The sequence below is a fragment of the Candoia aspera genome, chromosome 8 (genome assembly GCF_035149785.1).
Source record: "Candoia aspera isolate rCanAsp1 chromosome 8, rCanAsp1.hap2, whole genome shotgun sequence".
Taxonomy (NCBI): Eukaryota; Metazoa; Chordata; class Lepidosauria; order Squamata; family Boidae; genus Candoia; species Candoia aspera.
This window is the reverse complement of record NC_086160.1, coordinates 68,866,902-68,884,164: the sequence shown is the minus strand read 5'-3', so window position 1 is coordinate 68,884,164 and position 17,263 is coordinate 68,866,902. Positions and strand designations below refer to the sequence as shown.

The following is a 17,263-nucleotide window of genomic DNA, read 5'->3' as shown; positions in this document are numbered from 1 at the left end:
TGGATTGAGTTCCCCAGCACTACACTCTCATTTACTGATTTCCTATCACTAGTATTATCCCATATACTAGTTAGATTTTTGATGCCTTAAAAAAAACAGACACCAACTCAATATGAAATGCATATACTTTGCATGAGAAGATTTTGGAGTCAATCCAAGTTTCTCAAGTTACAGGATCTTGGGTGGTAGGACTAAGAAAGATTTCCACCTGACACAGCCTGGAGAATTGTTGCCTGTGATTTCTATTAAGTTCAGATGCACAAATGTTTGGGACTGTGAGTTTTACTAACTTAAGAGCTCTACCTGATGGATGAATCAATCTATTTTTAGACCTTGCTCTCAACCAATTATTACAATGCACTTTTACAAAGACAGCTTGCCTTTAAAGACAGCTTGGAAATTTCCAGCTGGTACAGTACCGGGTGCAACCATTGGACTATTCCAGGCTTAGGTCCCCAGATGTTATTAGACTACAACTTTCCTCACCCCTAACAACTGGCTGCCTGGGGATGAGGGAGCTGTAACTTGAAGTGACATGGACACCTGAGGCTGCAAAGTTATAAGCCAGACAGTAAATACATATTATATAAGTTTTATGTTGGTCACACAGGCTACCAGCTTGTTTCCAAGTTGAATTTAATGTCCTGGTTTAAAAACCGAAAGCACAAAATGGAATGTTTCCAAGGTTTTTTGAATGGCCTATTAGGAAAACCAGGATACAATGGACAAGACCTTTTAAAGGGTAGCCCCAATGCTTGTTTATTAAATTTGTATGGCTGCCCATCTTAGAGCACAACTTTGGGCGATTCACAACAATAATAAAACAAAAAACCAGAAAACAAAAAACCAAACACTAGAAAAAACCCGGCATCTCAATCACCTCCTGGGATGACCCAACAACCATCCACAGGCTCCCATTACTCTACCCCAGAACCGTATCTTGAACACCTTCCAGAAGGTTGAAACTTTGCTAGATCGCTGAGGGGAGGTTGTTCCACAAGGTAGGGACAGGTATGGAAAAAGCTGCAGAAAAGTAATTAAGGAGCTTAAAGAATTTAAGATTTCCTCTTGCAATTTTTAAACAACCTCTATGTATATACCTTTTTATTTTCTATCCCGCCTTTATTATTTTTATAAATAACTCGAGGCAGTGAACATGCCTAATACTCCTTCCTCCTATTTTCCCCACAACAACAACAACAACCCTGTGAGGTGGGTTGGGCTGAGAGAGAGAGAGAGAGACTGGCCCAGGGTCACCCAGCCAGCTTTCATGCCTAAGGCGGGCCTAGAACTCTCCTACCACGCCTGATTGGCTCTTGGGCTGAGAGGGAGTGACTGGCCCACAGTCACCCAGCCGGCTTTCATGCCTAAAGCGAGATTAGAACTCACAGACTCCTGGTTTCTAGCCAATTGCCTTAACCACTAGACCAAACTGGTCTTAGTGATTTTATGCTAGGGCATGTATTAATTTTTATTTTCTACCCTTGATGCACACTTTACAAAACTACTATGGGACAGTGATATCGCCTCCAAATAAAACTGTCTTGCAGTAGCTTTAATTTGTAGATTTCAAACTCTGTGTATGAATGAAGATGTCCTAGACTGTGCCTAACAGTCATGAATTTGGTATTTACATAAAGGGTTGAACTTCTAATGCATTTTACATTAGAAAATGAGGGTGGTGCAAAACCTTGTAATTAAAGCATTAATAAAACATGTGGGAAACAGGCTGGGCAGCCAGTCTTTTCCCACACCATACATAGCTATATATATACTCCAGTGGTTAAAACTATTCTTTCTCCCTCCTTCTTTGATACTGTTCCCACTGGGTGTTTGTGGAAAGCCCACCTTGAACAATTTATGGCAAATATAATAAACAATACAGAAATAGTTCTTGGGAAAACTCATGCCCTTGTACCCAACTGGGTCAGAGTTACAAGTTACCTTCCAGTAAAGAGTCAGAAGCTACTGTGGATGAGTTATTCTGCTACATAACTTCTTAACCGCTAGACCAGACTCAATGGGAAGGAGGAAATAGATTAATGGCTGCTTCTCAGTAAAGAATAAATTTCAACAAAGAGCAATTTGAAAACTGTAAGACCAAAATGTATTAGGAGCTAATCTTAGTTTTGTCACAGTTTAGAGACCAACCTGATTTTAGAGCTTGGCTTAATTATTTATCTTAAAGGATATATGCTGTGTATTAAGAACACTGGCCTTGTGATGTCTTTAGCTCACCTCTTGGGTAAGACAGAGACAATATGAAGTTCAGCCTACAATCCAGGCACCCTATGTTTTATGGAATCTCCAGCCAACCACAATATCAGCATGTGCTTGCATTCACTGAAAATTTCAGCTTCTGAAATTCTTGGACTGCATTGTTTGTAATCCATAGCACAAACTGGATAGTTCTTAATGCTTAGACTACAATGTACATCAGTGTGACAGAATATGAAAAACACATCTCATTCATGATGCATAAAGGATTAGTACTAGTAAACTTGCAGCCTGTGCATATCAAGTGGTATTTTCCTTAGAGTTTCTGGCACTCCCAGAAATCAATGTGCCTACAAGCCTGATTATGATAGAATCAGGCTTATTCTCCATGTTCTACATGGGGCTGTCCTTGAAGACCATCCAGAAGCTTCAACTGATCCAGAATGAAGCAGTGTAAGCAGTGATGGGCACGCCTCCATTATGCCCAAGTAATGCCTCTGCTTTGCAAGCTGCACTGATTGCCAGTTTACTTCCAGGTATGAGTCAAGGTGCTGGTTGTTACCTATAAAGTCCTACATGGCATAGGGCCTGGTTACTTGAGGGACTGCCTGTCTTCCTTAGTGTCTGCCTGGCCAAGTCGATCTCACAGGATTGGCACACTCCGGGTTCCTTTGATTAAACAATGTCATCTATCAGGACTCTGGAAGCATGCCTTCTCTGTAGCAGCTGCTGCCCTCTGGAATGAGGTTCCCCCCCAAAACTCGATGTACACTCCACTCTGGTGTTGTTCAGTAGAGTGATAAAGATCAGGTCTTGGTGAGGGAGAATGAGCCCCTTCGCTTCATTCCGTCTGATCTGTTGTGCTTGCCACCTTTTACTGATTTCATTGCAATTTCTTTGTTTGATTGTTGTGAGCCACCCAGAGTGTTGAGAGTCGGGTGGCATACAAGTTTAATAAATCATCACCACCATCATGTTGATGCATGAGAGGGATCTGATGACAGCGGGAGAGGATACAGTACTGCAGTGCTCTCTCCCTCTCTCAACCAATTTATTTGTTTATTTATCAAACTTTATCACCACCCATCTCCCTCCCAAGGAGGGACTCTGGGCAGTTTATAATAAAAAGTCAAAGCAAAACCATTCCAAAAGTGTATGCACTGTGTACCATTTGCAAAAAATGTTGGCTACTAGTCTGGTTACAAAAATTGCACTACAGTATATGGGTTTCCTTCCATTGCTTTTAGTGCCAGCCATGAGGTTTCTCTCTTCTTCCCAGCAGCCCAGAGAATTTTTGCAGGGTTGCTGGGAGAGAGAAATACAGCAATTCTGGAAGAGAGAGAGTGACTATCAGGTGGGGAATGTGAAACATTTGTGGTGGTTGCACACATGCAGCTCAGGTTGCCTACCATGCACTAGATGCTTAAAACACATCTAATCTGACACAGCTCTATCTTTGTTCCAGTTCTTCGTGGTTTTTTGGTCTTGCCCTACCCTTTCTAGGTTCTGTTAGAAATTTCCACAATAAAATAACAAAAAGCAATCAAGCAAGGAAAAGCATACTCAAAGGGAAAATTCTACTAGCTAGAAAATGTATTTAGTGTTGGTTCTTATATCTTCAAACTTAGCCAAACATTCAACCACATACACATGTAAGACCCAAGAAAAACCCACTCAACATTCCATCTTGTTAAACGTATCTATCTACAGGTATCTATCTCAAAACAATTGTCCAAATAACCATTGAACCTATAAGGAATGCAGTGTAGTAACTTCCATAGTTACATATTTATTTTTGCAGAAATAGGAAATATGTATAATTGTATACGGCAATGTATGTATGTCTGTATATGACTGTGCAGCAAGGGGAATCTCTGTGGCTTTCTAGTTGCTATGGAGCTAGAACTCCAAGCAACCCAAGCAGCATGGTCAATGGTGAAGAATAGCAGAAAATATAGTTCAACAACATCTGAAAGGCCACAAGTGAACCCAACTAATCTAAATAAATGAACTACCAAAAAGACTTGCCCTGTCATCTACTTCCATACTGAGCTATTCCAATTATTAATGTGGTATGCATTAATTGTACACACAGAGTTCTGAATTGTGGCCATTTAGTTCTATCCCATTTATTTTGGCTTGTGGGAAAAAAGACATTCATAAAGCCCTGGGATCTTTCCCAGACATCAAACTTCCCCCACTTTTTTTTTTTTTTTTTACTCTCAGTGCTTTGAAAGGACTGCTGCGACTTCACTCAAGGTATGAACTTGAACAAGCTGATTTTTACAATTTATAATTCAGACTGGATCTCAAAGAAGATTACGAAGTCATTTGGAAGTCCACAGGTCTGATCAAGAGCAGTAAAGCAATAGGGGTCATAAAGTTGGCAGTTGGCTGATCTATAAATCAAGGTGTTGTGTCAACAAAAGGTTGCATCACTAGATGTCTTCTGTTTCAAAGATATTAAATACTTCTGTAAATTCAATGCCAGGTCACCAAGTTATGCAAGGCTTTCCCTGAGTCACAAACAAGCTTCTCAGCAAAAACTATTCTTCAAATTTTAAAAAAACTAATAATAATAATAATAATAAAACAACTTTTAAGTGAAAGAGAGAGCCAGTTTGGTCTAGTGTTAAGGCTCTAGGCTAGAAACAAGGAGACTGAGTTCTAGTCCCGCCTTAGGCATGAAAGCCAGCTGAGTGACTTTGGGCCAGTCTCAGCCCAACTCACCTCACAGGGTTGTTGTTGGGGGGAAACTAGGAGGAGGAAGGAGTATTAGGCATGTTCTCGGCCTTGAGTTATTTATAAAAACATTAAAGGCGGGATAAAAAAAATCTAAAAAAAGCGCAGTCTGGATAACTATTTTAATATACTATAGAATAGAGAGAGTCAACAACATACCCATCATGTTTGCTTCATTAAATAAGGATAGGTTTAGGTTGCTATATATTGGTGCCTATAATACAGTCTTACATACAGCTGTTGAACAATTTGTTCATCAGATGCCTTAAATTTTATGATTTTGTAGCCTCTTTTTACTCAAACCAAGTATAAGCTACTGAATCTACACAGCAATGAAACTGAGCGGCTCTTCCATTTGTTTTTCATTTACTCAGATTTCTTGGAATGAGAAGGGCTTTGAAACCCGAGTAGCTTATTCCAAGAAACAAAATGATGTGCAGACAAACAAGTCTTCATTCAATTATTTGCAATAGTGAAAATCTGCAAAATACACCATTTTGATTTTCCTTCCTCTTTAAAAAGATTATAGGACAACAAAATCAAGAACTTTAAATTTATTACACTCTAAAGCAGATGGCAAAAGAACTTGAGGCAGGATCATATGATAGCAGTTAGGTATTTTCACCCAAGTGTGTAATAATAATTCATACTACACTGTCATAAATCCACATGAGAATTTGGATCATATCCAAGTAGCCTTCATATAAACAGGTTTTGACTTGCTTTGCAAACTCTTTCTTCAACATCCCAGCATCTCAGACTGCCAAACATCTCAGCTATGCTGAGAAAAGCACTGCATAAGTATATTCAAGCAAGCTTTTAAAAGCTATTTCTGAACAAGGAAAGAGCCCTGTATTTTATATCTTCAGCCACAAGACAGAAAGTTCCCATTGTAACAAGAGTGTAAATACATCTGTTTAATCAAAAATCCAAATTTCTGAAAGTATTGCCATTAACACCTATTACCTTTCCTAATCAGGCTACTGGAAGATATTTCATGACCTGTAAAAAATGCTCTGAGAAAATGCCCTCCATCCCAAATTTTGTATTCATCAGGAACTCAGTTTCAGAATTATACATGACAGCAATTATCAGACATAAATTTATAATTTTATCTATGTCTCAATTGGGAAAAGTTTTCGATTAGCTTTTCAATTCAATTTTTCAATTAGAGAAAAACTCCCTTTGACATCCAATTTCAATTGGAGTAAGAAATTTCTACTGCATTATAGAATAAATAACCTGTAGCTTAAGAAATAAAAGATATTCATTTGATGAACTGAAAACTCGAAAGACAAAGAAAAACTAAGGATCTTTTTAAAGGCTTCAAACATTCTGAAGCGTGTCTAAACTAAAAAATCACATACCAGAGGCATAATAAATTCTGACTCCTAAAATGAATCTAGCATGTTCTTTTATAAAACTCTAATCTTGTATTAGTATTTTGTAAAGCTGATGAAACAGTATTAAGAAAACCACAAAACGATTTCAAATATCCATATTGCTTCTGCCTACATTTGTCACTGTCTTGAAGCTCCCACACAGCAAAGGATAATTGCTTAAACTCTGTGCCATACCAAGCCTGTTGAAAAGCTTCTGATCCCTGGAAGATGGATCCAACAGGAAAGGGTTAATTCCACTTTTTCTAGCTTAGAGGGTAGGACTTAAAAGCTTCTTCTTGTCCTGTGAAAGAAAACTCTTCCCTTCAGTCATGTGCTGATTTCAGCCCAGTGTGCTTCAATTTCTCTTATTCTGCACTGTAGCATAGCTACCAAACTTGCAACTTGTAGGACAGATGGCATCAGAAGATCAACGTCTAAGAGCTAGCATGCAGCTATGAAGTTTTTTCCATCTCAAACTTTGGACAGCTTCATGTTCTCTTTAATTTAAATAAGGTGGAATTGTTGGGTCCATCTTCTGGTGACCACCAAGATACTTCATAATAAATCCAACTATCCTTCTCAGTCACAACAGAGAAAGTCAAGAAGAAAGGGATATACTAAAGCAGTACTGCCATGGCAGGTCAGCATAACCATTCACAGTATAGCACTCAGTATGATTTAGTACAGCTGAAGTTTTGCTCACTATGAATTTGTTTTCCTCAATCCATCTGTTATGAAGTGAGAAACTATCCTGGCCTGTTTGTAGGAGACAAACAACTGCCCCTTTGCCCATCTGATATACTCTTGAAGTAGATCCTCAGAGCCCTACACACATCTGGCTTGAGTCAGGTGCACCTTCTGGGGTGGAGTTGGTCTGGCTGCCTTGCCTGCCCACTCTAGCAGCAATGGCCCCATAATTGGCCTTTCTCTCCCAGCATTTCCTCTCCGCAGTGTGCATCTCTATTTTATAAAGTTCTTCTGGGCTGCTGGAGGATCAGCCTGATGCCCAATAAACAGAGAGATGCGTCAGGAAGGGGGAATTTTTAATGGCCTTTACCTTCTTGTGGATGGCCGTGAGACCAGGGCTATCACTTGCCTCCTCCAAGGCTTCTGAAGATCCGGCTGGAGCCCCATTTCCTAGCTGCTCTCCAAACTTGGTATTTATGTGGCCTTCTCAGTGGTAGCCTCCTACTGGCATGCCAACTGGCTGGCATTCAGCTGCCAGAGAAGGTTTCATGCAGTAGAGGAAGCAGTGGTCTTCTTCCTCGCTCTTTTTCTTCCCTTTTTTTGGCTTCTAAGATGGACTCAATGGAGTGCTTCTCATACCATAAGACCATATAAGACTGAAGTCTTTTTTTCTTGTCCTGGGACAGGAAGGACTCTTATGACCTGCTTTCTTGTCAGTTTCAACTCTGCTGAATGGAAATATCCCATTATTCTTCCAGTACATAGGTTTCTCAGCATACTGCATGTCACAGATAGTTCTACAGTTTAAATAACAAAATTGTTATCATTTATGAGCAGCAAGTGAAAAATACCTTTTTAAAAAACATGAACAATATGTAGTCTTGTAATTAGTATTAATTAGTGACCATGGGCTATGTTCTAATTCTTGTGGAAATGATTTTTTTCAGAATTTCAAAGCCAAACCATATGGAAAACACAGCTGACACAGTGTTTATTAGGGAATACTATTACCTATGAAAAATGTGAGCTGAATTGTTTTCAAGAAGAATACAGTATTAAATATGTTTACTTTTCTCATTTAGAAATTAACAGAACTTAAAACTGGTCAGCTTTTACAATGTTATTTGATATTCCTTAAGGGAAAAAGTGTAGAGAATTTTTATTTATTGTTTTATTGCATATTAAATTTAGCTTAAAGTGATTATCCCAAAACAATCTAGCTCACATGTGCTCCAAATGGACTGTGGGATTCATGAGCAAATTTGATTCACAAAATTTGGGTGGGGGGCTTGCATACACAAAGCACGATCTCTATACTAACCTGTTCTCATTGTGCCTGGCTAAGGTGGTGAGGGAGCCCCAGCTTTGTATGGGCAAATCTAATTCCATCTACGTGCAAAACTGGATCCCTGTTAGAACTTGCTCCCACTATCTGAACAAACCAGTAGCAAAGTCAGGATTTTCCACAACTGCTTCTATAAAGAGCAAATACTGTTCTAAAATCAATGAGGAATGACAAATGAGAGTGGTCATCTTAAAAATAAAACCCAGTTTTCAGAAATCATACAAAACCGAAGTTTATTCTGTCCATCAGAAATACAATTTTAAATATGATTTTACTGTTTTTCCAGTCGGTTTTTATTTTATAAAGTTGCAAGCTTCTACCATTGTGTTATTTGCCACACAGACTAAAATTAAACCATTATTTATTTTTCCCTAACCTTAAACAAATTACTAATTTTATTCACGGGGGTAGAATCACACAAATTCATTTATCATGAAACTACTTATTTTTAATGTTAATCCCAAACAGCACTCATGCTAATTTTCAGCCTTAAAAAAACTTGCAAATGGTTATACAGAAATAAAAACCTTACGCATGTAACATTTCCTACATCTTATAAGAAGCATTTCTAATTAGCTCCCACTCTTGTGCTTTTAGTACTGTAGTAGAAGCAGGTGCTTCCTTTGTCATAATCCTGATGTTGCAATGCAATCATGCTATATCTGAAATGGGAAGTGGTGTCATGTCTATATTTATAGTAAGATTATTCCATTAAAGATATTTCCTGCTAAGAATGTAAGAGTAGCTCTGCTAGATCTGGCCAAGACCCATCCTAGTTCAGCATTTGTGTCTTATAGTGGCAAACTAGATACCTATGGGGTGCTCACAAGCAGTAGATGGATGCACACCCCTCTCTGCTAACTAGTTTCCTGCATGGGGTATTTGCTGGCAGTTTCCACAACCCAGTGATAACACTGAATGTTGAACACTGATATTCCTTTACAGGCACATTCTCCAATAATTTATGTAATCTCCTTTTAAAACCATCCACAGTAGTTGCCATTACCATGTCTTGAGATAACAAATTTGACAGGTTAATTGTACACTCTGTGAAAAGATGCTTTCTTTTGTCCATTCTAAACCTTTTTCCAATTAGTTTCATTCGATTACCTCTGATCCTAGTATTTTCACAGTAAGAAAAACGGTCCACCTTCTCTGTGCCATGCATGATTTTACAAATCATCTCCTTTTTTTCAACCTAAACAGTCCTAAATTTTCTAGCCTTTTCTCATAAGGAAAGTGTTTGAGCCCCATAATCAGTTGAACTTTTTTTGTACTTTTCCAGCACAGTTCTATCCTTTTTCAAATGCTGCCACTACAACCATATAAACAGTATTCCAGATGCAGACGTGCCATCAATTTGTATAAAGGCATAACTGTTGGTAGTTTTATTTTCAGTCCTTTTCCTAATGAGCCATAACATGGAACTTGCCCTTTTCAGATCCAACATCTTCATGAGCTATCCTCTATGACCAAAACATTTTTTCATGGTTAGAGGCATCTCAGGCCCCAATTAGTATATATCTGTTTATTTATATTTATGTAATGCCTTTTGTTCAAGAGCTCAAGGTGATGTACACAGCACCCCTCCTCCAATTTTTTCCCACAACAGCAACCCTATGAGATAGATTGGGCTGACAGAGAATGATGGGCCCAAAGTCACCCAGTGAGTTTCCATGGCTGAAGGTAGGGTGAACCTGAATTCCTCCAATGCCAGTGACATTGACATCTTAATTGTCATATGTGAAATTAAGGGATTTTCCCCCCCTAAGGTACATGATATTATATTTACTTAAACTGAACTGCATTTGCCATTTGGTTAATTATTTATCCATTTAAAAGAGACTTTTCTTGAGTTCTTTACCATCACTTGGTTTTCATCTGCAGCCAGTGTACTGCTTATCCCAAGCCAAGATAATTTATCAACAAGTTGAAATCCCTGGTTCCAATACTGAATCTTGAGAAATTCTAGTTCTTTCTTTCCTCCCTGAGAAAACTGCTCATTTATTCCTATGCTTTGCTTTCTAGTTATAAAACAGTAATTCATATAGTTCAGTGTAAAGTATTTGCCTTTTAGATTTTCTAAATTTTTGTTTAATTTTGCCACTGAATGTTATCAATGCTACTTGTGGGCCCTACTAAATACATAAAGGGAGTCTCAGTAAACAAAGTTCCAGGTAGCATATTTTACAATGACATTAGGAAAGTGGACTGTCTCCAAAGGAAAACAACAAAGATATTAAGGGGCCAAAAGGAAAAAAATGTGAATAAGTGGATGTGTTAGCTATATTTATCCTGCAGGAAGACATGATAGTTCTCTTCAGGTATCTGAAAGGCTGTCACACAGAAGATGGGGCAAAACTCCTCAGGATAAGAAACATAGGCTTTAAATTATTTTGATTGGAAATGAAGAAAGATTTTCTAACAATAAAAACTTTAACAATGAGACAGGTTGACTCAGGAGGTAGAAAGTATTTCCATCAATGAAGGTGTTTAAACAAAGGCTGAATATGTTGACAGTGCTGTATTAGTGGTCTCTTGAGCTGAGCAGAGGACTGGGCTAGATAATCTTTGAGTTTGGTACTTGTTGCATATATTGCATAAACAAACACAAACCATGAGACATGCCAGTATGAAAAGGTTACAGTCCCCCTGAAAAGAAAAGTGAATGGTCCCCTGTGCAAGCACTGAGTCACTTCTGACCCTTTGGGGAGATGCCGCTTTCGTGACGTTTTCTTGGCAGACTACAGCAGGGTGGTTTGCCATTGCCTTCCCCAGCAAGCTGGGTACTCATTTTACTGACCTCGGAAGGATGGAAGGCTGAGTCGATCTGAGCTGGCTACCAGAGAATCCAGCTTCCGCTGGATCGAACCCAGGTCATGGGGAGAGTTTTGGTTGCAATACTGCTGCCTACCACTCTGCGCCACACGAGGCTCTACTGTCCCCCTAGTTCTATCAATTTTATTAAAGGAAGAACTTAGTTTAATGAAGTATTCATACATCTAGCCTAACAATGAAACTCCATAAATTTCACAAACTTTTGTTCTCCAGTAACTTTCTTAGATTCTAGAACACTCTTTCCCCACTTTGGTAATTTCTAGGTGTAGGAATTCAAATCCCAGAATTCTACAACATAGCCATTGATGAAAATACTGGGAGTTGAAGTTCATACACCTAGAAATTGCCAAGGTTGGGAAACACCGTTCTAGAGGAACCTCATGCCTTGCTCAAAGGAAAATTTTGAAGACCTCTGTTAGAAAGTAATAGATGCTTATTAGCCTAGAAAAGGTTATAAGACTATTTGTAAAGCTCTGGGTCTTTACTGATTCACACTCAGAGACACAGTCTTGAAATGGAGAAGATTTGGGACAATGAAACTTGAGTGGCCGCCTTGTCAAAATCACTTTAAGAGTGCAGCATAAAATTGTTCATTAAATAACAAAGAATCCCAAAACAACATCCAAAGTTCTGCAGGCCTCTTTTGCCCCAACTAAAGTCAGTGTTCATGGTTCCATCATCAGAAAAGCACTGAGTAAAAATAGGATTCATGAGAGAACATCAAGATGGAAGCCATGCTCACCCAGATCACTGATGTTTATCTCATCTTTTGCCAAAAAGCACCTGGATGACTTTCCAGAATTCTGGAAAAAAGAACAGATGAATCAAGTATTGAATTTTCCAGACCAATTGGATTTAAGTGTGACAAAAATCAAACACTGAATGCCAGGGTAATGATCCCATATCAACTGTGAAGAATGGAGGTGGTTCACTCAAAAATCTTTGATGAGAAATTCTGTCAAAGGCTTTTTTGAAAATCTGAACATCCAAAACTGATAGTCACCTTCATCCACGTGCCTGCTGACACCTTTAAAAAAAACTCTAGGTTGGTGAAGAAAGATTGCAGAATTCATGCTGACTGTCCTTCATCAAGGTTTGCTTCTCTATATACTACCAATTTGCCCAGAATAGACATTCAGCTGATTATTTTAAAAGGGATCCAAGAAGTTATGGTTAATTTAGAGAAGCATCCCTTTTAAAATAATTTAGAGAAGCATCCCTTTTAAAATAATTTAGAGAAGTATTTTAAGAGAAGAAAATATAACAGAGGATGTTATACAAAGTTTAAACTAAGTTATCTAAGGAACCTGTGCAAGATCAAGCTTCTTTTCATCAAATTGGATGTTGTGGAAGATTTACTACCCAAACTCTTCTAATAATTTATTTGCTACTATTGGGACTTTATATTTATATTGTGATCTATAGATTGAATGAAACAGTTAAAGAAACACATATTCTGTATGTAATTTAAAAAGTTGCTCTAATAATTATAATGAATATTATAGAATTGCTATAAAATACTAGTAACTAATTTTGACAAAAAAAAGTACTTAGGCTGCACTTTAAAAATGGAACATTGTGCAACACTGGTGCAACAAACGAAGTGACTCTGGGGACTATTTTTTGTAAGAAATATACTTGGAAAAGGATGTGTTAGAAAATGAATCAAGTAATGATAGACTAAAACCTCTCAAATGATTTCACAGATGAAGGACAACCATTTTATACCACATTATTAGTATCCATTCTATACCATTTTTGTTGAGTAACTGACTACAAATTGTCCACTTTTCTTGTTCCAGTAACCAAGGACAAATAATTCAAAGTCATTATTTAATTTTTATAGAAAGACAGCAATCAGTACTTATGCTACAAGATAAGCACAGCAAGTCTGCTAGATGGTCACATCAAATATAAAAGATCACCCAGCTTTGCACATATAAAAGCCATTAGAAATTATAAATAAGATGCCAAAATGAACTCTGGGCCAATGAAGCTTTTCTTATGATGGCATTGTATATAAAAAGCAGCTCTCTTTGTCAACCAAACAGGTCTATCATATACATACTGCAAAGACCCAGGATTCCCTATCTCTGACTTCTCCTTAAGTTACAGAATATAAAAGAGCCTATCCACACCACAATGTTAGTTATGAAGTACTGTGACACTGTGCCATTATCTAAACACATTTTTTTCCTAAAAACACATGAACAGAGGTGAAATCTATGATTACCCTATTGATGCATGTGCTGATTAGAGCAACCTTGAATGATGATGACTGAAAAACCCAGAGAAATTGAGTAAACTGAGCATCGAAGTAATTTTGAAATGTAACTTGTGCAAATAAGTCATGGTTATTTAGTAAATGCTTATTTATTTCCAAATCAAATAAAAAAATTTTAAAAATTAAGTTAACGTAAGAGACACAGCTAGTGTGCAGCCTGAATGTCTATAGCTCTTGTTCTATGAAAAAATATCAATTGTTCAAAAGCATCTGTTGCAGATGAATATTCTTAGTAAGTCAAAGAAAGGTTCACTTGAGAGAGCAGCAAATCCTGTGTATAAAAAGGCCCCACTATCATTGTCAGAGATCATTTTAGGTTTTTTCCAGTTAATGAAACTAATCAACCAAAACAGTTTCTCAGAATTAAACAACCCATATAGAAATATTAAAGTAAATGTTATGTATTTTGGCTATATAGTTAAAACCTCCTTTCAGCAATTACACTGCTCTACTTAAAAAAAAGAAATCACATATTTTGTAGTTAGTCTCATAGGAAAAGGTTTCCTGGGAGAGGCCTTTTAGAAGTTAATAGTTAATGACTTCAGAAAAACAATTGCCCTTCATTTATTTGACAGGTTCAAAAGAACCAGTTACTGTTCCCTAAATGATGTCATTTTCAATAAAATCTTCCGTGTATGCACTCCAATAGCAATGTTTTATGAAGTAAATATGTTTGACACAAGCACACTACAGTTTATTTTATTTGTTTGCCTCTGGCTGAGTAGATGGAGGTGAACTAGAACAAGTGTTGAAATCAGATCAGTTTCACTTGTATTTGTCAAGAGCTAAGCACAATGCTGAACTGGCCTTTGAAAGCTATTTAAGGAAAACAGACTACTTTTTCTGAACCACACGTGCATTTAGTTGTGTCTGCTATATTATTAGTTCTTACTTGTTTACACAGGGAATTTCACTGGGGATATGGAAAATTTAAAAACAACAGATCTGCTGTTAAATAACAGACTAATAACTCAAGACCATCTTTGAGCTAAGAATTTATATTGTTTTTCCTCTCTTGAAAGATAAAGCTAACTCAGTGCTGTTTCAAATACTTATGGAAAAATCAGATAAAAAGGGAATTCAGAGCATATACACAAATGACATCTTAAGTCTGCTACAGACTTAACAGTCCCTTTTAGACAAATATTTAAAAGTATTTTAGGCAAACACAATGCTTACTAAAATTAAAAGCCTGTCTAAAAACCTTTTCTACTCAGTTTTGAAAACTGTGTCTTATTGTTGGCAATTTTACAAAGCAGAATATTAATGCAAAATTATGAATGATAGGAGGTTTATATCTTTCCTTGTTAACAATGGGAATAAACTGATTCTCCCCCCCCAAGAATTTAAAACAATATTTAACAAGAACAAACATGTTGGCCCAGTGGCACTGACTACTGCTGTGCAATTTTTATCTGAAACAAACATAAATAAAATGTGAAATGTCCTTTTCATTTAAAGGACACTAAAAACAGGACACAGATCCCTGAAAAATAGTACATCAGCACTAGTATGTTTGATAAGATAATTTTAGCCAATATGGAAATTCTAACTACAAAATCCTCTGCTAAGCATTAATGTTCCAGATTAAAGACTGAGAAAGGGCAGGATCAGTGCAAGTTTTCTTGCTATTCTCCACCCCATCTCTGCTTTAGGGCTACAGCATTATATGCAAGCAGCTGAATTGCATTCACCAACAAGGCCTGAAGAACACTAACTTCCCAATAGGATGGCTCTGAAAAGATCACAGAACCTACCTTAGATTTGTTTTGAAATTTTGTTTGTACAGCATTACTACTTATAAACAATGGAGAGAAAACCATTTTGTGCAAGCAAATACAAAAGGTTACAACACATTTTACATGTTGACATTAAAGAAGTGTAACAATATACAATAAAAAAGACAAAAGCCCCTGGTTTTGACAAATGCATCAAGGAATCAAATGCTTATTTAGTAGTCTATTTTCCATCTGCTTAAAGATTTGTTTGCTAATTTATTCACAAATAATTACAGGAGTGCAGCTGTCCAGAAAATTTTAAACTGACTGGTTGAAATGCTGCTCTTACAAAGGCAAAGAGATAACACACACATTACGTACACCTAGTCAACCAAAGACAAAGACAGTCAAAACTAAATATGCAGAACTAGTTTTTCCCTGGACAGAATCTCCACAGATATGCAATGGCTCACATGCCAAAATGTTACAAAACAGCTGTCCCATCACCCAGGATTTGTACATCTGGTTTAACATTTTAACATAAACGTGTGCACACACAGAGTCACCCTTTACACAACCTGTAAAGGCACTCCCAGGAAAATACAGGTGCCCACACAGAATTCTTCCTCTGGGGTAACAAGGATATTCCCCACTATTCACAGCTGTTTTTTCCTTAGAACACAAACACTCTGAACATTAGCTACTTATCTCTAAAGAAGCATTCTGCAAGGGCCAAAAGGCAGGATATAAACTGTATAAATAAAAACCCAGAACATCACATTGTGATGGCTATATTACAGGCCATGCTTATACAAAATGTTATAGGTGTGCATTATTTCCTTCTGAAGCTGCTACAGCTTTTGTTAAAAATACACCACCTGTGACAAACGCCATGTAACTGAACCAAACGTCTCCAACTTAGATCCCTTGTAAGGAAACATCGTTAAACATTCCGGCAACACTCACAACCCGGCCATTTGCCTAGGAGCGCAAAGAGTTTCATCCACACTATTAAAAATACGTTACGTCCTGTTTTTCCATCCAGTTACGGAGGCTCGCAATGGCAACTGGAAAAAGCACATTATAGAGCAAAGGGAAATCCACTTAGACTGGAAGCCTTTCAGGCAAGTTCTGGGGCGCATGTGCACTCAAAGCACCGAGTAACTTTTAAGGGCGAGTAATAGTAAAAAAAAAAAAAAGTCTCATCCTCTCTCCCAAACGAAACGCGCCAGTTCACAGACGTCCAACGCGCGTGTAAGCACCGAAACGGCAAAGTTATGGAACAACCGCAAACGCAGTCACGAAAGGCACGACGCAGGAAGTTGCAAAGATGCACGGCAGCACACACACACACCCGCCTGCGCAAGCCCTCCGCTGACACGCAAGCCTCCGCGTGTTTGGCCAACGCGTTCCCACGCAACGTCCCAAGCCTCGGCGGCGCGCAAAACCCGCGCAATTCTCGCCGCCCTCCCCGGACCCTTCCACCCGGCCGTTCCCGGGGCTCAGCCGGCGCCGCCGAAGAGCCCGGAGACGAGCCGCCCCGAGCGAGCGAGCAGGCCGCCCTCCCGCCGCCACCAAAGCCTCGCCTGGCCGCGCCGCCCACCAGGCCGGGGCGCCCGCCTCGCGCTCACCTGCATCCAGCCCCCGGGGCGTCTGTCGACGGGGCTGAGGCGGCTGCTCAGGCGGCGGGGCTGAGGGCAAGAAAGACATGCAGGAGGCAGCGGCCGGGCCGGGCGGAGCGCAAGGCGGGCTCGAGGAAGCCACGGGCCTGACGCGGCGGGGGCGAAGCAGGCAGGCGGTCACCCTCCCGGGCCGTCTTTCCCTCTTCCTCCTCCTCGGGCCTCGCCGGCGGCGGCGGCGGCGGCGGCAGAACGGGGATTAGTGCGGGAGGAGGGGCCTGGCCTGCCTCGACGCCGCAGCGTGAAGGAGGGCTCCAGCCGCCGCCGTCTCCTCCTCCTGCGGCGGCGCCTCGCCTTCCCGCCTTGCCGCCGCGCGCCTCGCGCAGGCCCCCTCGCGCGCGCGCATCCCACCCCGCGCCTCGCGCAGCCCG

General features: G+C 39.3%; 1 protein-coding gene across 2 annotated transcripts in view; it reads right to left on the bottom strand.

Annotated features, from left to right (window-relative positions):
* Window positions 1–17,057, bottom strand: part of CNOT6L (CCR4-NOT transcription complex subunit 6 like) — a 386,677-nt gene extending 369,620 nt beyond the window's left edge. For both annotated transcript variants that reach the window (XR_010068421.1, XM_063310360.1), the window contains exon 1: window positions 16,845–17,057. The gene's annotated coding sequence lies outside the window, so the exon portion shown is untranslated. The remainder of the gene's footprint in view (window positions 1–16,844) is intronic.
* Window positions 17,058–17,263: the final 206 nt, after the last annotated feature.